General features: G+C 42.5%; 1 long non-coding RNA gene across 3 annotated transcripts in view; it reads right to left on the bottom strand.

The window, feature by feature from the left end:
* Positions 1-23,672, bottom strand: part of Gm2895 — a 43,056-nt gene that overhangs the window by 5,112 nt on the left and 14,272 nt on the right. For 2 of the 3 annotated variants that reach the window (XR_875396.3, XR_875395.1), the window contains exon 2: positions 19,599-19,939. This is a non-coding gene — a long non-coding RNA (predicted gene 2895). Of the gene's footprint in view, positions 1-12,912; positions 12,968-13,991; positions 14,119-16,194; positions 16,284-19,598; positions 19,940-23,672 lie in introns of all 3 variants that reach the window. The other variant, XR_001781650.1, reaches the window with a different exon arrangement.

Here is a 23,672-nt window from a genome sequence, read left to right as displayed (position 1 = left end):
GGTTCTGGCCAGGGTACCTGGAAAGTCGGCCATTCAGAATCTTAGTTAGGGTTCCATTGTTCTGAAGACACACCATGACCAAGGCAAACAGGGGCTGTCTGACAGTTTCAGATGTTCAGTCCATTATCATCATAGCAGGAAGCATGGTAGTGTGCAGGCAGACACTGTGCTGGGGCTGCTAAGAGTTTACACTTTGATCAGCAGGCAGCCAGGAGAGACTATCTCTCTCTGGCCAGACTTGAGTCCTATAATCCTGCAGATGAGTCCTAGTGTGATTCAGCTTCTTACTTGGAACAACCAACTTCCAGGTATGGGTATGAGATAGCTAATTCATACTCATAAGATTTATTACAAGGCATGGCTCCAGCAGTCCTGGAATTCGAGAAATGCAGGCATCCATCCTTGCTAGCCAGGGAGGGGGTCAGAGGAGTCAAAGGTGTGGGTTGTAGACTGTGGGCAATCAAGAGATGGATAGCACAAGGCTCAGTTCAGGGGAAGGAAAGGAAGAGGAAAGGAAGGAACGTGCTGGCTCCTTCTTTCCTCCAACTTTGCTCAGAGGATTGGAGGGTGCTCAGCCTCCCTGAAAAGGCTATCAGCTATGTGGTTCATAGGTGCGAGTGTGAATCTCATCCATATTCACCCACTCAGATACCACAGCATGGTAGAATCCCACATCCACATAAGTCAACTCATAAAATGCAGCCTTCAAAAAAGTCTCTTCTGCATGAAAGAATATTCCCTTTCTCAGTAGACCTGACTTTAACGAAGTTCTTAGGGCTTCTGAGGGTAGATGGGCCTCAGTTTACCTTTCATTAGTTACCTTTGCCCATGTCTGCTTTGTACTTGAGGGTCAGTAAACAGACAGTGAGGATCATCGGATGGGCTGGTGGGCAGACCAGAGCCTCTTCCTAATTTGTTTTGGTTTCTGGGCCCAGCCTGATTTATTTTCCCAGTGGGTGTGGTCTCAGCACTCCCTGCCCTGCTGCCTTGTGTTTCTATAGCCTGTAGTGATCTACAAACATGCTCCACTCACATTGACAAAAGAAGAGAAAATGGTCCAGAGAAACACAGTGTCAATGAGAAGAGGACTCTAGCATGTTTTTCATGTCTTAGCCTGGTGTCTTTTACTCTGAAAGTAAAAACCAATGAGGATGGAGGAATATAGAAACTTCTTCAGCCCTAGATCCTTTAGAGCAGTGGTTTTCAACCTTCCTAATGCTGTAACCCTTTAATATAGTTACTCATGTTGCGGTGACCCCTAACCATAAAATTATTTTGGTTGGCTCTTCATAACTATAATTTTGTTACTGTTATGTGTCATAATATAAACATCTATGTTACCCATGGTCTTAGGCAACCACTGTAACAGGGTCATTCAAGCCCCAAAGGGGTCACAACCCACAGGTTAAGAAACACTGTTTAGCCCTTCCGCTCAAATCGAGCCCCGGGCTACCTTGCCAGCAGAGTCTTGCCCAACACCCACAAGGACCCACACGGGACTCCCCACGGGATCCTAAGACCTCTGGTGAGTGGAGCACAGCGCCTGCCCCAATCCAATCGCGCGGAACCTGAGTCTGCAGTACATAGGGAAGCAGGCTACCCGGGCCTGATCTGGGGCACAAGTCCCTTCCGCTCGACTCGAGCCCCGGGCTACCTTGCCAGCAGAGTCTTGCCCAACACCCGCAAGGGCCCACACGGGACTCCCCACGGGATCCTAAGACCTCTGGTGAGTGGAACATAGCGCCTGCCCCAATCCAATCGCGCGGAACCTGAGACTGCGGTACATAGGGAAGCAGGCTACCCGGGCTTGATCTGGGGCACAAACCCCTTCCGCTCCACTCGAGCCCCGGGCTACCTTGCCAGCGGAGTCGCCTGACACCCGCAAGGGCCCACACAGGATTCCACAGGAGATCCTAAGACCTCTAGTGAGTGGAACACAACTTCTGCCAGGAGTCTGGTTCGAACACCAGATATCTGGGTACCTGCCCTGCAAGAAGAGAGCTTGCCTGCAGAGAATACTCTGCCCACTGAAACTAAGGAGAGTGCTACCCTCCAGGTCTGCTTATAGAGGCTAACAGAGTCACCTGAAGAACAAGCTCTTAACAGTGACAACTAAAACAGCTAGCTTCAGAGATTACCAGATGGCGAAAGGCAAACGTAAGAATCCTACTAACAGAAATCAAGACCACTCACCATCATCAGAACGCAGCACTCCCACCCCACCTAGTCCTGGGCACCCCAACACAACCGAAAATCTAGACCCAGATTTAAAAACATTTCTCATGATGATGATAGAGGACATCAAGAAGGACTTTCATAAGTCACTTAAAGAATTACAGGAGAGCACTGCTAAAGAGTTACAGGCCCTTAAAGAAAAGCAGGAAAACACAGCCAAACAGGTAGAAATCATTAACGAAAAACAGGAAAACACATCCAAACAGGTGATGGAAATGAACAAAACCATACTAGAACTAAAAGGGGAAGTAGACACAATAAAGAAAACCCAAAGCGAGGCAACGCTGGAGATAGAAACCCTAGGAAAGAGATCTGGAACCATAGATGCGAGCATCAGCAACAGAATACAAGAAATGGAAGAGAGAATCTCAGGTGCAGAAGATTCCATAGAGAACATCGACACAACAGTCAAAGAAAATACAAAATGCAAAAGGATCCTAATTCAAAACATCCAGGTAATCCAGGACACAATGAGAAGACCAAACCTACGGATAATAGGAATTGATGAGAATGAAGATTTTCAACTTAAAGGGCCAACTAATATCTTCAACAAAATAATAGAAGAAAACTTCCCAAACATAAAAAAAGAGATGCCCATGATCATACAAGAAGCCTACAGAACTCCAAATAGACTGGACCAGGAAAGAAATTCCTCCCGACACATAATAATCAGAACAACAAATGCACTAAATAAAGATAGAATATTAAAAGCAGTAAGGGAGAAAGGTCAAGTAACATATAAAGGAAGGCCTATCAGAATTACACCAGACTTTTCACCAGAGACTATGAAAGCCAGAAGAGCCTGGACAGATGTTATACAGACACTGAGAGAACACAAATGCCAGCCCAGGCTACTATACCCAGCCAAACTCTCAATTACCATAGATGGAGAAACCAAAGTATTCCACGACAAAAACAAATTCACACAATATCTTTCCACAAATCCAGCCCTTCAAAGGATAATAACAGAAAAGAAGCAATACAAGGACGGAAATCACGCCCTAGAACAACCAAGAAAGTAATCATTCAACAAACCAAAAAGAAGACAGCCACAAGAACAGAATGCCAACTCTAACAACAAAAATAAAAGGAAGCAACAATTACTTTTCCTTAATATCTCTTAATATCAATGGACTCAATTCCCCAATAAAAAGACATAGACTAACAGACTGGCTACACAAACAGGACCCAACATTCTGCTGCTTACAGGAAACCCATCTCAGGGAAAAAGACAGACACTACCTCAGAGTGAAAGGCTGGAAAAGAATTTTCCAAGCAAATGGACTGAAGAAACAAGCTGGAGTAGCCATTTTAATATCGGATAAAATCGACTTCCAACCCAAAGTTAACAAAAAAGACAAGGAGGGACACTTCATACTCATCAAAGGTAAAATCCTCCAAGAGGAACTCTCAATTCTGAATATCTACGCACCAAATGCAAGGGCAGCCACATTCATTAGAGACACTTTAGTAAAGATCAAAGCATACATTGCACCTCACACAATAATAGTGAGAGACTTCAACACACCACTTTCTTCAAAGGACAGATCGTGGAAACAGAAACTAAACAGGGACACAGTGAAACTAACAGAAGGTATGAAACAAATGGACCTGACAGATATCTACAGAACATTTTATCCTAAAACAAAAGGATATACCTTCTTCTCAGCACCTCACGGGACCTTCTCCAAAATTGACCATATAATTGGTCACAAAACAGGCCTCAATAGATACAAAAATATTGAAATTGTCCCATGTATCCTATCAGACCACCATGGCCTAAGACTGATCTTCAATAACAACATAAATAATGGAAAGCCAACATTCACGTGGAAACTGAATAACACTCTTCTCAATGATACCTTGGTCAAGGAAGGAATAAAGAAAGAAATTAAAGACTTTTTAGAGTTTAATGAAAATGAAGCCACAACGTACCCAAACCTATGGGACACAATGAAAGCATTTCTAAGAGGGAAACTCATAGCTCTGAGTGCCTCCAAGAAGAAACGGGAGACAGCACATACTAGCAGCTTGACAATACATCTAAAAGCCCTAGAAAAAAAGGAAGCAAATTCACCCAAGAGGAGTAGACGGCAGGAAATAATCAAACTCAGGGGTGAAATCAACCAAGTGGAAACAAGAAGAACTATTCAAAGAATTAACCAAACGAGGAGTTGGTTCTTTGAGAAAATCAACAAGATAGATAAACCCTTAGCTAGACTCACTAAAGGGCACAGGGACAAAATCCTAATTAACAAAATCAGAAATGAAAAGGGAGACATAACAACAGATCCTGAAGAAATCCAAAACACCATCAGATCCTTCTACAAAAGGCTGTACTCAACAAAACTGGAAAACCTGGACGAAATGGACAAATTTCTGGACAGATACCAGGTACCAAAGTTGAATCAGGATCAAGTTGATCATCTAAACAGTCCCATATCACCTAAAGAAATAGAAGCAGTTATTAATAGTCTCCCAACCAAAAAAAGCCCAGGACCAGATGGGTTTAGTGCAGAGTTCTATCAGACCTTCAAAGAAGATCTAATTCCAGTTCTGCACAAACTATTTCACAAAATAGAAGTAGAAGGTACTCTACCCAACTCATTTTATGAAGCCACTATTACTCTGATACCTAAACCACAGAAAGACCCAACAAAGATAGAGAACTTCAGACCAATTTCTCTTATGAATATCGATGCAAAAATCCTCAATAAAATTCTTGCTAACCGAATCCAAGAACACATTAAAGCAATCATCCATCCTGACCAAGTAGGTTTTATTCCAGGGATGCAGGGATGGTTTAATATACGAAAATCCATCAATGTAATCCATTATATAAACAAACTCAAAGACAAAAACCACATGATCATCTCGTTAGATGCAGAAAAAGCATTTGACAAGATCCAACACCCATTCATGATAAAAGTTTTGGAAAGATCAGGAATTCAAGGCCCATACCTAAACATGATAAAAGCAATCTACAGCAAACCAGTAGCCAACATCAAAGTAAATGGAGACAAGCTGGAAGCAATCCCACTAAAATCAGGGACTAGACAAGGCTGCCCACTTTCTCCCTACCTTTTCAACATAGTACTTGAAGTATTAGCCAGAGCAATTCGACAACAAAAGGAGATCAAGGGGATACAAATTGGAAAAGAGGAAGTCAAAATATCACTTTTTGCAGATGATATGATAGTATATATAAGTGACCCTAAAAATTCAACCAGAGAACTCCTAAACCTGATAAACAGCTTCGGTGAAGTAGCTTGATATAAAATAAACTCAAACAAGTCAATGGCCTTTCTCTACACAAAGAATAAACAGGCTGAGAAAGAAATTAGGGAAGCAACACCCTTCTCAATAGTCACAAATAATATAAAATATCTTGGCGTGACTCTAACTAAGGAAGTGAAAGATCTGTATGATAAAAACTTCAAATCTCTGAAGAAAGAAATTAAGGAAGATCTCAGAAGATGGAAAGATCTCCCATGCTCATGGATTGGCAGGATCAACATTGTAAAAATGGCTATCTTGCCAAAAGCAATCTACAGATTCAATGCAATCCCCATCAAAATTCCAACTCAATTCTTCAACGAATTGGAAGGAGCAATTTGCAAATTTTCTGGAATAACAAAAAACCTAGGATAGCAAAAAGTCTTCTCAAGGATAAAAGAACTTCTGGCGGAATCACCATGCCAGACCTAAAGCTTTACTACAGAGCAATTGTGATAAAAACTGCATGGTACTGGTATAGAGACAGACAAGTAGACCAATGGAATAGAATTGAAGACCCAGAAATGAACCCACACACCTATGGTCACTTGATCTTCGACAAGGGAGCTAAAACCATCCAGTGGAAGAAAGACAGCATTTTCAACAATTGGTGCTGGCACAACTGGTTGTTATCATGTAGAAGAATGCGAATTGATCCATACTTATCTCCTTGTACTAAGGTCAAATCTAAGTGGATCAAGGAACTTCACATAAAACCAGAGACACTGAAACTTATAGAGGAGAAAGTGGGGAAAAGCCTTGAAGATATGGGCACAGGGGAAAAATTCCTGAACAGAACAGCAATGGCTTGTGCTGTAAGATCGAGAATTGACAAATGGGACCTAATGAAACTCCAAGTTTCTGCAAGGCAAAAGACACCGTCAATAAGACAAAAAGACCACCAACAGATTGGGAAAGGATCTTTACCTATCCTAAATCAGATAGGGGACTAATATCCAACATATATAAAGAACTCAAGAAGGTGGACTTCAGAAAATCAAATAACCCCATTAAAAAATGGGGCTCAGAACTGAACAAAGAATTCTCACCTGAGGAATACCGAATGACAGAGAAGCACCTGAAAAAATGTTCAACATCCTTAATCATCAGGGAAATGCAAATCAAAACAACCCTGAGATTCCACCTCACACCAGTCAGAATGGCTAAGATCAAAAATTCAGGTGACAGCAGATGCTGGCGTGGATGTGGAGAAAGAGGAACACTCCTCCATTGTTGGTGGGAGTGCAGGCTTGTACAACCACTCTGGAAATCAGTCTGGCGGTTCCTCAGAAAATTGGACATAGTACTACCGGAGGATCCAGCAATACCTCTCCTGGGCATATATCCAGAAGATGCCCCAACTGGTAAGAAGGACACATGCTCCACTATGTTCATAGCAGCCTTATTTATAATAGCCAGAATCTGGAAAGAACCCAGATGCCCCTCAACAGAGGAATGGATACAGAAAATGTGGTACATCTACACAATGGAGTACTACTCAGCTTTTAAAAAGAATGAATTTATGAAATTCCTAGCCAAATGGATGGACCTGGAGGGCATCATCCTGAGTGAGGTAACACATTCACAAAGAAACTCACACAATATGTACTCACTGATAAGTGGATATTAGCCCCAAACCTAGGATACCCAAGATATAAGATATAATTTGCTAAACACATGAAACTCAAGAAGAATGAAGACTGAAGTGTGGACACTATGCCCCTCCTTAGATTTGGGAACAAAACACCCATGGAAGGAGTTACAGAGACAAAGTTTGGAGCTGAGATGAAAGGATGGACCATGTAGAGACTGCCATATCCACGGATCCACCCCATAATCAGCATCCAAACGCTGACACCATTGCATACACTAGCAAGATTTTATTGAAAGGACCCAGATGTAGCTGTCTCTTGTGAGACTATGCTGGGGCCTAGCAAACACAGAAGTGGATGCTCATAGTCAGCTAATGGATGGATCATAGGGCTCCCAATGGAAGAGCTAGAGAAAGTAGCCAAGGAGCTAAAGGGATCTGCAACCCTATAGGTGGAACAACATTATGAACTAACCAGTACCCTGGAGCTCTTGACTCTAGCTGCATATATATCAAAAGATGGCCTAGTCGGCCATCACTGGAAAGAGAGGCCCATTGGACTTGCAAACTTTATATGCCCCAGTACAGGGGAACACCAGGGCCAAAAAGGGGGAGTGGGTGGGCAGGGGAGTGGGGGTGGGTGGATATGGGGGACTTTTGGTATAGCATTGGAAATGTAAATGAGCTAAATACCTAATAAAAAATGGAAAGGAAAAAAAAGAAACACTGTTTAGAGGGGAACAGGCTAAGAAGTGTTATCATCAAGAAATTAAACAACAAATGCTAGTAAGGATGAGAGTGGTCCTTACACACTGCTAGCACAAGTATAAATTAGTGTTGTCACTATGGAAATTGGAAAAGTACCATTTGACTCAGTTCTATCACTCTTACGTACATACCCAGAGGACGCTAAGTCAATACACCAAAAGATGCATGCCCACCCATGCTTGTTCCTGCATCATTTACTATAGCCTCGATAGAGAACCAGACTAGATGTGCATCAACAGTCAAGCAGATGCAGAGAATCCTGTATGTATACCATTGGGATTTTATTCTGCCATCAACAAGGGTGAAGTCATCATTCTTGCAGGAAAACAAGGGGAATTATAAATCATTGCATTAAGGGAGATAAATGAATACCCCATGTTTTGTTTCATGCATGGAGTTGAGAAACAAAAAAAAGCCATGAAGGCAGCTGGGTAGGTATTTGGGAATGGAGGCAGGAACCAGCTGGAGGAGAGAAGGGAGTTAGGGGAGAGATGTGATCTACGTACATGCAAATGTTGTCATGAAGCCCACTCTTTTGTACAAGAAATATACACTAAACAAAGCTAAAAAGTATGGATGTTGCCTATTAGGGCAGATGAAAGAGTAGTTCAAAGGTCAGGGAGGCAATTGGGAAGAGTAATTCCTCTAAGGGGTGTTTACCTGTCTGAAACTCTCCCAATCCATCTAAAAGGCAAGCTTCCTCCTTTGGCCTGTCTATTTCCTGGAGAAAACCTAACACTAGTCACCCCATGTCCCTTCATATGTCCTTGATGGCAACCAGAATTGTAGAGTATGATCTTCTTAGGCATGTAGTCTTACAATGACATATAGCATGCTCAAGCTTTCACATGTAAAGAGAAATAGAAGTCGAAATGATTTGCAGTGCACACATATATGAGTCTTCGGATATTCCAGTATAGCCATGCCGGATGATGCAATTAGAAGTCAGGTTACTAACACCCAAATCAGAGCTGCCCTGAATCCATTATAAACACATCAGCTTGGGTGTGCGTGCATGACTCAGTTCTTGAATGGCATCCCCGAGTCATGTGGTCTTCTAAAACAGTGGAGCACTACCTTCCCTCCTCCCACAGTGTTTGCTTCCTGGAAATCCCAGGCACTCTTAGTACCATGCTGTTATGACGTGTGGGTCCCCCAAAGTTTATGTGTTGGAATCCTGTGGCCAGTGCATCAGTGTTAATCAGTGGGAAATTTAACGTGATCAAGATCATGAAGGCTCTGATCCCACGAATAGGCTGATGTCATTACCACAAGAGAGTGACTCATTTCTTTGATCATGTGGTGTCCTCCAACATGTTCCGATGCTTTGAAAAGTCCCTCAACCAGTTCCCCGACTTTGCTTTCCAGAATGGTGAGGTATGCATTGTGAGATATGTATTCTGAGGTATCTTTTCTTTATAATTTAGCCAGCCTGACATATTCTGCTACGACTTCACAAAGCACAGAACCACATGCAAAAATCCCTTCTGAGTTTCTCTAAATCAGGGCCTTGGCTCAGAGCACCATTAAAAAAATGGTTTTCTCACATAAACATGGGTGGCAAATTTTTGGTACGGTGACAGGCATAGTATAGGAAGTGTAGGGATAAGTAAGGTATGCATAGTAAGTGAAGGATGGAGGTGGGGAGAGGGTGCATGGCTGAGTGACCCACGTGTTTTCATGTAACTCACAGCAGAACATGGTGTGCACAGGAAGGTAAACTAAGAGTAAATATAGCTCCTGACACATGCATTTTTACTATGTGTGGGGCAGTCTCCTGTGTTTCTTATATGCTATAACCCATTGATCCATGACAAGGACTCTGGGGGGATAGTATTATTCTTATTTCACAGACGAGGAAACTGAGGCATGGCGAGGTGACAGTTTGAGCTCATGCAGACAGAAGGTGTTCACCTCACCATACAAGTTGCTTCAGTGTCCACTGTCTGCAGGGCTGTACTTGGCACTGGGCACTGGGAGTGTCCACTGTCTGCAGGGCTGTGCTTGGCACTGGGCCCTGGGAGTATCCATTCTCTACAGAGCTGTGTTTGGCACTGGGCACTGAGAGTGCCCACTGTCTGCAGGGCTATGCTTGTTACTGCACACTGCAATTATCTACCATCTTCAGGGTTCTGCATGGCACAAGGAGTATGGAAACTATTCATGAGCAGAGTTCATAGTGGCTGGCACTCATGTTTATTGAGCACTTATTATGCACCAGGTTCTGAACTGGATATCAAAGCAAATAACACTTCCAAATTTCATTTCAGTTCTGTTCACTTCCTTCTGTGTGTACAGTCCACTAGGAGGAACCAGCACTAATCACTTGGGTAGGGGGACAGGAGTTCCATCTCAGCCCCTGGTTAGGGCATCCCTTTCAACTCAGGCATCCCTTCCACAATGCTCTGACCCTACCATTGACTCCCTTTCTCTTCCCAGGACCTTCTCGTGATCCATCCTTCTATGCAGAGATCATATCCAGATGAATGCTGGCTCCTCTTTCCCATTGGACCTCCATTGATGATCTTTCAGTATCTCAGCTAATACTACTGGGATTCCCCACAAACTCTTCTCACTCCATTTCCTTCCAGCATGTAGGGGTAGCCAATGTCAATTTGCTTATGATGTCATCATCTGTCCCCTGGATAAGTTCCATTACATGCTTAGTATTGCCAATAAAGTTCTCTTAGTAGCTGATATTCAATGTGAATGTTGACCAGCTGACCAAGGAATGAATGTGTCCTCTGTCCCAAGTTTAGAAGACATGCTTTGCTGTTCCTTTTTGAGCAGGAGGATATATGAATTTGTCTATTCTTGCCATCTTCACTGAGACCCTGAGCGGCTCAGTCTCTTAGGGTGGTCCCCTCACTCCGTGGCTTCCAGCCCATAAGAGTGGTGGAATACAGCTTTCCTAAGAGTGAGTTCAGACTACTCAGGTACTAGGCAATTCCACAGTCAGGATGAGAAGCCTTAAGAAGATTATTCCTGGTACCTGACTCTTTACAAAAGTGTGAAATCAACCTGAGGTAACACTGCTGGTTCCCTGTCTAAACAATGGGACTGAACCCCAGATCTCTTGGAAGGTGGAAGAGGCAGTGACATTCGGCTTTCTAGAAGAGTGCTGGCCAACAAGCTACCCTGTCGAGTCCCTAGTGTCAAGGCCTGGCATCTTGGCAACTGTTAACTCTCTAGTCAAGGCTCTGGGTTTGCCCTACACTGGCCAGAGAGAAATGGAGAGATGGGAGAGATGGCATGGCCAGACAACTAAGCGTTCACATCACATGTCAGATGTGACACTTCTGGAGATGCCCAGGCCATCCACAGTGAGTTTAAATTGAACCATTGAGAAATGGAATGCTCCAAGGTATGTGTCCCTTGTGGTTTCCTTCCCAATACTAGACCATTTGTTGGACCATTCAGCTCCAATAAGATACTCAGAAGGAAGGGTACCTTTCTGTCTTCTCAAAGCTTCTGCAAACCTATGACTGATTCTCTAAGCTCCAGGTTCCAGAAATTCAAGCCCTGATGAATTCAGATCTATGCTTTATCTAAGGGACCTTTGTGGATTCTGCCAGAAACATGGGAGGCTGAGGGCTTTAGGCTGTGATGAGTGTTCCCCATCACTCCTAAGACTCATGCACCTATCAATCAAAGCTCCTCTCTGCTTTCACCTTACCTCATAAAACCACTATCCACTTCTTTGTCTGCAAAGACTCCCTCAATGAGCGGCAGAGGGCTGTGACTATAGCACTGCTGCAAACAGTTTTGTGTTGGTTTTAATCCGGGGCACAAATGTTTGCATACTTATTCATGCATGTGCTAAAATATTTACTGAGTGGTGTGATTATCCAGGCTGTATTTCATGCACAAAGGATTCAGTAGTGACAAAAACAGACATGACCTGATCTCCTGGGTACCCAGACACATAGGGAAATCAAGTCACCTATAAGCTAGCAAGGACAGATGCATGACCGATTCATCATTCATGGATACTGTGAGCCATGACGAATAAAATACCAGACTTTTGATAGGAAGATGGGAGTAGGAGGTATCTTTCAATAGAGGTGACATTGTTGAGAGTTGATACCAGAGTTGATTTTTGCCATCACAGTTACCACCTTGGCCACCTGTGTCAAACTGAGGAGGTGACTATTGAGTTCCCCATATGGTAATATTTGAGGATAAAACATGTGTCTTAACTATGTCTAGAGTTGCTTTGTATTCAGCACAGACAAAGACTCTGTCTAGTTTTCAAATAGTAGTGATAACAATAGTAATAAACAGTTCCACTTAACTAAACTCTTAAATGGCATAAGACACTAGGGCATGCCTTCCAACAGAGTAGCTCATGAATTTTCACAACCACTTTCTATGGTAGAATTCTTAAATCCATGTTTTAGACAATAAGATGGCCTTATTTGTTTTTCTAATAGAGATCCAATGTTATATATCCAAGGGAAAACATACAAAAGTATTCAATATTAATATGTCTATAAAGCTACTAAAGGAAAGATAAAAGAATTATTTGGACAGATGGACAAAAAAGCTCTAGTCATATATAAAGGAGTTAAGATAGATTTATATTGGTCACAGGCACATCACTGCCAGAAGACTATGAATCTACAATACACTACTCCAGGAAATTACAGTGTGAATCAAGGATTTATACCCAGATAAACTGACCTTAATTAACCATAGTTAGGTTTAAATAGGCACAAACACTATTCTCATGAGTTAGTCCATTGGGGGAACTACTGGTAGATAACTTCATTTCATGTAATCAGCATATCACTGAGGAGTATGGGCACATGGTTAACCATGGGCATTGGCTAGACTAAACTGGTGAAATGAGACTAAAATCTGTAGTTGAACTGACAGCACTGGATAAAAATACAACAAGCAAAAGCTGGGGTGGGAACTAATGTGCTGGTAGCTTCTTTATCCAAAAGCTGAGAACTTATGTGTTTCTATTTAAATCTGACCAACCAAAGAATGATTTCAGAATATCTGACTAAAGGTAGTGGCCTGAGATAGATACTAACCTCAGATAAAATCTGTAGTCAAAAGAAGAGGCACACGTGAGTTTCATTCTGACATCTGGGTGTGAACAGAGAAGACGGAAGTATAAATAAGAAAGTGATTATTATGATAAAGATTCTAACTTTGCAATCTAGGTGTGATGGTGCACACCCATAATCCCAACACTTAAGAGTTAGTTATTAAACTGAAATTTATTAACTAAAAGGAGAAAGAGACAAAACTACAGTTGTTATTAAGAGATTTTTAACTCAATTTTATTGACCTAGTACCTGGTAAAAAATTATGATAAAATAAACTTAAAATGTAACTGAAAGCCTATTTTTAACATAGATTTTAAAATATTGAATCTGAAAAACAGAAATGCCTTTTTATTTTGTGTTTTTTGGAAATCTGCTGAAATGAAATATACTGCACCAGAAATAAAACCTTAACAAATATGAAAATAATACAAACCATTTTCTGACCATAGTTCACTGAAACTAGAAATTAATAATATGAACCAAGATCTGGGGATGTGGCTTTGTTGGTAGAGATGCAGCTTACCAAAAAGCCATGGGTTTGATTCTTTAGCACTTCATAAATCTGCAACCCTAGCACTTGGACAGTAGAGACAGGAGGATGGGAAGTTCAAGATCACCCTCAGCTACATAGTAAGCTTAAGCCAGCTTTGAGTATCTGAAAAATCTGTCTCAAAATAATAATGATATGGTTGATGATGATGATGATGAGGCACTTTCAGTTGGTGACTTAGTCTATTTTCTATTGCTATAAGAGCATACTTGAATCCTGAGTCCGGGCAAAAGAAAAGAGGCTTATTTTGGTTTATGGTTCTGAACATGGAGAATCTGAAGTGCATAATGGTGCTAGCATCTACTTGGCTTCTCATGGGGGGAGTAGGCATGTGTGTAGAGAGAAAAGGAAACAGAACGCGCAAGACAGATAACCCATTCCTTTAAGGAGGGCTCAGCCCACTCCTCCTACTAGGACAGGCCTCTCACCATCACCACACTAAGGAATTCAGTCTCAACATGAGTTATCTGGAAACAAACCACATCTAAACCATGCGATTTAGAAACATTACCAGGCCATCTGTTTGAAACAACTCTGTGCAAAAGGCAGAGCCAGGTCCACACAGCAGAATATCCAGAGAAAAGCACATCAAAGCACGTGGGTGAAGATGAACAGTGTTCCGAGAAGGGCCTCATAGACTAGGAGCACAAAAATTGAACACAAGAAATTAGCCATGGGAAATCAAGGCAGAACAATGGTTCTCAGCACCCCTAGTGCTGTGATCCTTGAACACAGCTCCTCAGGTTGTGGTGACCCATCCATAAAATTATTATCAATACTAATTCATAACCGTAGTTTTGCTACTCTTGTGAGTACTAATGTAAATATCTGATATGCAAGATATGTGATATTTGAACCCTGTAAAAGAGTTGTTTGAACCCCAAAAGGGTCAAGATCCACAGGGTGAGGAACACTGAATTAGAAAAAGAACAGCTAAACACAGAACAATAATGAAGTAACCTGATTGTAAAAGCAGAAATCAAGAGAGGGAAACCCAATTATCTTTACTCAAAACAATAAAATAAACAACCACAAAGTAAACACAATCTAATTTTCATGAGAAAAGCAATAGAATATGAAGAGTGTTGTTGTTGTGGGTTTTTTGTTTTTTGTTTTTTTTTCTTGCTTACTTGTTTTTAAAACAGTAAATGAAAAGAACTTAGAACTTGGAGAGACATTGTTCAACGCTCAGGTCCAATACATTTGACATGTGACCACCTATAGGAATCTCTGAAGTGCTCCTAGCATTGTCCCACATCCTGGTTGTACTTGACACACCTACTGGAATGAACAAAAATTTAAAGAAATGCCTGGAGATGAGGCAGTAGTAACTGATTCTTGTGATTATTAAGTACAACCAGACTATAGGATTCAACCAGGATGTGGGACTCAGTTTATTCACTAGGCACAGTTAAAAAGAAAAATGGATGGCGGAGGACATGGAATTTAGAAAAATATGTGGTTAACACACTTGCTCTGTATTTCCAGCAATTTCAATTGTCTAGACTATTTGGACTCTGGCTTGAGGAACAAACGGAATGAAAATATATAAATATTCATATGACAACTAGAGAAATGTTGATATTGACTAATTATCTGATATAATAAATACACCTATGCATTCAATGTGATTGTAGTTGTGTTCGAAAGGAAGACTTGTCAAGATGTGCCAGATGATGTCTGTAGGTCAGTCTAAGCTGGTGCACTAGATAGCCTCGGGAATTCAGTTACTTCTGACTCCATGGCTTTCTCTGTGGGTTCTGATGAACAAACTCAGGTCCTCACATTTTCAAGGCAAGTACTCAACTTGACCAAGTGAGCCACCTCCTCACCCAGGATACCTAACTTTTAATGATTAATACTGAAATGTCTACAGACTAAATAATGGAATAAACAAGGTTTGCTTTCAAAGTAATCTAGGTTTGGGAAAGATGGTTGGAAATAGACTAAGAATAAAGGTAACTGGGAGGGGTATAGTTCAGTGGCAGAATACTTATCTAGCATATGTAAGGCTTTGGTTTGATGGAGGTGGGGGATATACAGGACAGTGGGTTTAGAGATGCAGCAGGGGTAGAGAAGAGGTCTCAAACTCTTGTGGCAGACACTCCAGAGTGAGTTTCAGTTTGCTGAGGCATGAAAAACTCTGAGGTCTCCACTGCACTGGCAGTTCCTTACTGGTTCTTACTGGGTAGTTGTAAGCAACCACTTCTCTCATACAGGTTACACCACTTCCCTTTTGCTCCCCAACACTTCCAGCAACTTTGAAGTCAATTCCTGCTTTCCATTTCCTCAGAATGCAAGCCCTAACAGGATTTCTTTTTACAGAACTGACTGATAGAACAGATAAATTATATGACAGCACATCAGGATAGCAGCGATGAGATGCTAACGTGTTTAGGAATAAATTGTATAGGAAATAAAGCTTGCTATGGAGGAAACTGTAAGACATTGCCAAATGACGCAATGGTAGACACGAACCAATAACAACATGAAACCTGACCGTGACCAGGTCACACATCATCAAATTTTGTGAAGGTTGTGTTCTAAATTTCGTGTCACCTCGACAAAAACTCCAAACTTTTGTTTTTGATTTAGAAGCAACAAGGTCATTTACATACTAAACTATAGGAAGGGCAGAGGAATACTAGCCTAGCATGCTGGAAAACCTGAGTGGGATCCCCTTCACTACAAAAAGCCACGCACATGGCCCATACCTGCAATGCTTGCACATTAGACTTGAAGACAGGAGGGTCTGAAGTTCAGGTCATTCTTATCTACATAGTGAATTCAAGGCTTCTAAAATCTAAAGAAAGAATAATGGCAGGCATTTGAGTATGTCGTGAAATTTGATGGTCAGAAATCATGCAACATAATAAAATAAAAAGTGCAAATAGAACTAAGAACATTCTTTAGTGTAAAAATAAAGGTAGCCATTTAGGCCATCAGGGAAAAGACAAAGACAGAAAAGAGGATGGGGAAAGGCTGGAATACTGGCTCAGTTATTAAGAGCACCGGTTGCCCTTGCAGAGGACCTGGGTTTGCTTCCCAACACCCATGTGGCAGCTCACAACCATTTGTCTGTCAGTCCAGTTCCATAGGGTGTCACACATTCTTCTGGGGCACAGATGCACCAGCAGCAAACACTCATAAACATAACGTAAAGATAAGTGAATCTTAGGAAAAAGATAACGAAGGGGGGATGGTAACAGGCCAGCTATGTACAAGTAGATAACGCAAAGGAAACAGGCAGCGTGAAATCCTGCTGACGGAGGTACTTGTCTATTTCCTATGGTACACCTGAGACAGGCTAACTTCTTACAGGCAAAAGGATGGGTGTGTGAAGTCACATGGCAGAAGGGGGAGCATATGCAAGAAGGAAAGGCCAGTTCTTGAAGCAGCAGAGCATTCTGTTCACGTAGCACATCCCCAGTGACCTAAGGACCTCCTGGGAGGCTCCATTCACATTGCTATAAAATGAGCTTTTGAGAGGAAATGTGTAAATCATTTTCTAAACCCAGCCCCTTCCAATCCAATACTCATAAAACATTCACTTGATAAATTTTTCTAAAAAAAAAAGAAAATCCCTTAATATATTATACAGCAAAATCAAATTCAGGAGCAAACCAAGAGCCATGAGCAAGTTATAGATAAACAAACTGGATAAAGTATTCAGAATTTACATATTACAGTAATATTTCAATTTCCCTAATATGCAAAGAGCTTGTGGTAATAGACAGGAAAAGGAAGGAGTAACTCAAAAGAAGAGTGGCTGAGGACATGAGTTGAAAGTTTGCAAAGCAAAGCCAGGCATGGTAGCATAGGCTGATAATCCTAGCACTTGGAAGGTCACTACAGGAGGTTCAAAGGCTCTAGGCTAGCCTGAGCTACATAAAGAAGAAAGATGTCAAAATCAAATGAGTTTTTAATATATAAAAGATATCTATAGCTTGATACAAGAAAAAAATAACCAAGTTAAGACAAGAGTGAGATGTTAATTTTTAACCAGGAGATTAATTAGAAATATGTTTATGGTGTATTTTCATGGTAACGTTGAATAGGTATTGGTGAAAATGTAAATTGGGATGAGATCTTTGGAAAGCACTGGTCTGAATGGATACTTTATAACTGGGAGGGCTTTAAGACCAATAATCCCATTCAAAACCAAGAAAGAGGCCACAAGAATGGCCCAATGGGCAAAAGCTTGGGGATCTTCATTAAAATTCTCAGCGGCTGTATTAAGAAACCAGGCATGGCTGTGCCTGCCTAGAATCCCAGCAGATCCTGAGAGCTCCCTGTCCATCTACCCTAACAGTCTGTTTCCAGTTCAGTGGGAGATCCCCTCTCAAGGCAGTTAGCCATAGAGGAAGACATCTGACAGCTGGCTCTGGTCTGCTCCGGATTCAGATATCACCACCAACAGCTAACCCAGAAAAGACCACATTTTCAGAAAACCAAACAAAACAAGTTGGACTATCTTGTCATCAGTCAGGACCATCAGCAGTGGCAAGGTTGCAAGTGTGTGCATTCCCTCAGAACCCCCCAGAGCCACCCTTGCTTACAGTATTGTTTTCAGAAAAAGGCTGGACACATACACGATGTTGGTTGAGAGGTGAAATGATTCTAGCATATCTATTCAAATAGCCCAAAGACTGAAGCCATTCTCAGCATGAATTGGGGGAAATTCTGGGCTCTGGTGTACAGGAAATAAGGGATGTGGGTCTGAGGAAACATATGCTAACTTCCACCTAATAGAAGTGGACAGTCTGAATCTTCATGAGTTTTGCTTTTTGTAAAGCACTCAGGAAAGGAATGTGCAAAACTAATGACAGTGGCTACTTACTATGGTGGGGGCAGAGAACTCAAATGGAGGCCAAGAATAAGAATAATACAACTAGAATAATAAGACTAGTAATAATACAATATTTTGCATGTATCTTTATTATAATTATTATTGTTATATTACTGTATTACTTTGAGACAGGATCTCTCTCAGGCTGACTAGAACTTGCCATGCAGCCTAGGTTGGCCTAGACCTCTGATCCTCCTGTCTTAGCCTCCCACGTGCTGAGATGACAAGCTTACACCGTTCCCTCTGCCTTCCTATATACCACTATACATCATCTGTTTGGGAAGCTATTAAAATATTCCCTATCCAAATGAGAACATGGGTAGTTTTAGTCTATGGGCAGTAGGAAGAATAACCAGTGCAAAGTCAGAGGGAAAGCTGGCTCTCTGATCTTCAGGTAAACCTGCCCAGCCCCTCAGATTTCCCTTCCCCTTGTCTGGGGTAAGTGGACACTCCCGCTCCCTTGCTCTAATAAGCAACCCGGTGGCCACGAAGCCTGAGTCAGCAGCAGCCCTGCCCCTGCATGAGAAAAGGCTTACAAAGATGAAGCCGTGATGAACATGGTGCTCCGGGCCTGGGACGACTGTCTGCCGCAAAACACAGGCTTCTCTAGCCTTCGCAGGAACCACCCACCCATCTGTGGTGAAAGCCAAAGCCTTGTCATGGAGCCACAGCCAGGAATCCTGGGAGACTGCCTGGCTTGCTCAGCAAGGGCAGAGAACAAAAAGCACACACCATAGCAAGAGCACGCATACACCTAGCCTGAGCCCATGACTAGGGCTTAAACTATATGGAAATTACTTCTTTCCTGTGCCAAGAGGAGCTGCCCATGGTGGCTGTGGTGTCTCATCATATCAATGAACTAGATTCCCTCTCTGTTGTCTTCTGTTGTATTGGTTTGCTACCTAAAGTCACTTCGTGGTCTATTATGGCTATGGAGGCTCTAACCATTGCATCCTATCTTTACCAGTGTTAAGCAGGAAGTAGATTAATAGATGCATTCTTTTCCTTTAAGTATATTTCCTGGAAGCCTTCAACCATTTCTGATTAATTAGTCAAAATACATTCACATTGTAAGGGCATCAAGAAGCATGGTTTATTTCAGGTTCGAATGAGCTTAAAAGTCAAATGTCGCCAGGGGCGGGAGAATGAATGAAGATTTGTGATTCTTTTAAGTGATATGGATCACAAAACAAGGGCGTTAGGAACTCATCTGCCCATTTCTACTAATGTATTCATTATTCTTAAAACAAATCCACATGAAGGGCTTACCTGTACTCCTCTGACTCCCCCGCCTAGAATCCAGAGTGACCAACATCTGTCCTGAATGAGTGTTGGCTTTGTAGCTCTGGTGGTTCCCAATGCTTCAGGAAGCCTAGGGTGGTCCATCACAGTTTTGGGACTTTGTTCCAGACATGTTTGCCAGTAGGATGCTCAGCTAGACTCTGTCAGGATGTCTCTGGGGCCTAAGGAAAGGAAGGCGCTTCCATCTGTTCTTCCTCTTAGAGATTACAGTCACCAACCGTAGTTGTTCTTCAGAATCCATGGGGAGGAGTCTACCAGGCTTGGGTAGAAAGGAACCTTGTCTTTTAGGCATCCTGTCTGCTTTTCTGCTGCAAAGGAGCAGAGGGGAAGGTCACTGACCTTCTTGACTATGGAAAAAGATACCAAAATACCAATTTGAGCATCAAAGCATGGGACTTTGAGATACTCAGACATGGGGGTGCTATTGGGGAACTCTGAGGGGCAGCACTATTCACAGAAACCTACAACTCCTGACAGCCTTTGCTTTGACTATGTACTGTCTTAGGATATCTATTGCTGTAATGAAACATCAGGACCAAAATCAACTTGCAGAGGAAAGGGTTTGTTGCATCCTGCACTTTATAGTCCATCATGCAGGGAAGTCAGGGTAGGAACTCGAGGCAGGTACCTGGAGACAGGAACTGATGCAGAGACCATGGAGGATGCTGCTTACTGGCTATCTGTCCATGGCTTGCTCAGCCTGCTTCCTTCTAGTATTCAGGACCACCAGTTCAGGAGTAATATTATCCATCATGCTAGGACCTCCCACACCAATCACCAAGCATGACAATGCACCATAGGCTTTTCCCATAGGACAATTTGGTGGAAGCACATTCTTAGTTGGGGTTCCTTCTTCTAAAATCAATTCTAGCTTGTGTCCAGTTGACATAAAAACTAGCCAGCACAGGCATCCTTCTCCAGACCCAGGGTCACAGACCTCTGTGACACTGTCACCCTGTGGAGGAACTCTCTGTGATAGGCAATGCATGGACTTTGGGGGCTCCAACGTGGGATGAAATCTGGGCTCTCTCTTCTCCTAGCTGTGATATAAGCTGAACTGTGTCCCTTAAATTTATGAGATGAAGTCTAATTCCCAGGACCTCAGAATGTGACAGGGGCTATTTCAAAAGTAAATTCAGTTAAAATGAAGTTAATGAGGTGAGCTAATCGAATAGGATTGGGGTATATAAAGGATGGAATTTGGATACTGTCAGGTACTTCAAGAGCAAAGGCTGCTTGAAGATGTGAGAAGTGAGGGCTATCCTTAAGCCTCGGGAGGTACCAGCACTGCTGAAGCCTTGACCTTGCACTCCAGACTTAAGAACTGCAGGAAATGCATTCTGATGATTACACCACTACTGGAAATACTTAGTCACCATTGCGCTAGGAGCTGACAATTAGCATGACACTTGTATACAATCAGACTGTTCTGAGACTCCAGGTATGGAAGGTTCTTGGTGCAGGGTCTAGCCTCTGTAGGCTGTAGCTGGACGTTTGGCTACTTTGTGGGTTCTTCTTTCTTCTATCCTTATTCTACCCTTTCAATCCCCTAACACTTGGTACGAGAGAAGAAAAGATAGAGGGAAAAGAGGGTGACGTTATCATTAGGCTACTTCTTGCTGATTATGGGCATCTAGGTCCTTGGGGGCAAGTTTCATCTTAGCTGTCAGGATATCTAACAACAACAACAACAACAACAACAACAACAACAACTTTCTTCTTCTTCTTCTTCTTCTTCTTCTTCTTCTTCTTCTTCTTCTTCTTCTTCTTCTCTTCTTCTTCTCCTTCTTCTCCTTTTTCTCCTCCTTCTTCTCCTTTTTCTTCTCCTCCTCTTCCTCCTCCTCTTCCTCCTCCTCTTCCTCCTCCTCTTCTTGCTCCTCCTCTTCTTCTTCCTCCTCCTCCTTCTTCTTATTTCTTCTTTGTGCATGACTACTTAACAAATCTCAACAAGACAGTAACCAATCACTAACCAGCAATACACCAATCAAAGCACTAGTATTTATATATCCTCTGAAAAGTCCCCCAAATTCCAAATGTCACAAAGTCACAGGAACTATCGGCTGCTGGCAAAATCATGTCCCTGCTAGAGCATGAGACAAATCATAGTTTGCTGATGTAGGTGATCTGAACCAGCCCCATATCACACACCTGGGGTTTAAACAAAAACATATTCTTATAATATTACAATGTTTTCAAAGAAACCAAAAATTCTCACTATAGTGGTCACACACTATAATTATGCCAATTGATATCACCCAACTTGGTATTCTTACCCACTCATGACCCATCCTATAGTCCCTTTCTCTGGTATTCAGTAGGACAGAAAACTTTGTTCATAGTAGTGGACCCCATTGGAGAATTGTCTTGCTTGACTGAATGAAGGCTGCCCCAATGTTCAATGGAAGAGACCAGGCTAAAATCCCTGCATAGCAGAGTAAGCTGTGTGTCTCTGTGTGTATTGATTTATGATGTCTGGATGCCCATGTGTGTGCTTCACTCCCTGTGTGTGTGTGTGTGTGTTTGCGTGCATGCATTTGCATGTATGTGGATATGTATATGCATGTGCATGTGGAGGCCAGAGGACAACATCAGGTATTGTTCTTCAGATACCATGCACATTGTTTGTTGAGATAGTCTCTCTTTTATTGGCCTGGGGCTCATCAAGTCCATGAGTCCCAGGAATCTGCCTGTTTCTATCTTCTCACTGCTGGGATTACAAGCATGAGCAACCATGCTCCTACAACTACTTTACTGACCGATCTAACTACCCAGGCCCTTGAACTACAAATGTTTAAGACCAGAACTAAACTGTTAGTTGATGCTTGTGTTTGGAAATGATAGGTTTCTTTTGAGGGTGGGGGCAGGGATGCTAACAGCCACCCGCCCAGCAGGCAGCCAAACCAGACGCACCTGGCTTCAGGCCAGAGGTTATCCGTATGTCAGGAGGCTGTGCAGACTGTGTGGGGAACGAGGCAGACGAGAGGGACGTGAGGGAACACACAGGCAAGCCAGTGCAAGGTACTGGCCCTGCCCAAGGAGCTGGCAGCTAGCAAACTTTGTAGCTCAGCTGCCAAGGCACTCAGAGCCTGCACCCAGAGAGGTAGATGAGTTGTTTTGAAGTTGAGAGCACAGCACACTGAGGCTGAGTATTGTTTAGAAAGAGATCTACCTTTAAACCAGGTGACCTTCTGACCTTTCAGAGTCAGCCTACCCACCAGAGTCTGGCTCCCCTCAGGGCCCACAGTCTCTAAGTGGAGCTCCACTCCACACTGTCCTATAGGAGTGCTCTCTAAAGGGCTTTTCCTGCCCTTGTTTATTACAGGATCCTCAGTATCCTGATTAAAAACCCATGCAGATTACTCAGCAGTCACCGTCACTGTCCCCACCATTTCCAGTCACTGGTGAGAAAAACCTTAGGCCAGAGAGGTCTTTTGACTCCAAATTCCAACATGGGTTTTTCTTGCTCTGTATAGGATATCAACTTTCCACCTAAACCCTCCCTTCTTTGTTCCTGGTCATCGATCACACAGCTCCCTGATTTATAACTGCAAAGCCAGATGTGGAGTTCTGCTCAGCTCTCTGGATTGCTTTGCTCTCAGCTTTTGGCCATTAGTCTGCTAAGAGGGCCATCTGGAAATCGTGGAAGAGGATTGCGTCCAAATCTGGGGGGTTCCCAGAGAAGATGGGTTTTTGCCATGAGCCATGCTGGAGGCTAGAGGCAGCCATTTCAAGCCAACATTTACTAAGACTCTATGACATGTAGTCTGACTGATACAGTCTGCTGCCATGATAAAATATCCAGACAGCAAGCAACTTAAGGGAGAAAGAGTTTATTTCAACTCCCTTTTCCAGGTCACAGTTCCCACTTCTGTATCACTGGGAGAAGTCACAGCTGCAGAAAGCTGAGACAGCTGTTCATAACATCCACAGTCAAGATCAGAGAGAAATGAACACAGGTATGTTGCTTGCCTGTTTGCCTATGCGTTGCTCAATTTCTCCACGTTTCTAGAGTTTAGGACCTTCTATCTAGGGAGTGAGGCC

Source organism: Mus musculus, chromosome 15 (assembly GCF_000001635.26).
Source record: "Mus musculus strain C57BL/6J chromosome 15, GRCm38.p6 C57BL/6J".
NCBI lineage: Eukaryota > Metazoa > Chordata > Mammalia > Rodentia > Muridae > Mus > Mus musculus.
The sequence above is the reverse complement of the archived record's forward strand: the minus strand, read 5'-3'. Positions and strand labels throughout refer to the sequence as shown.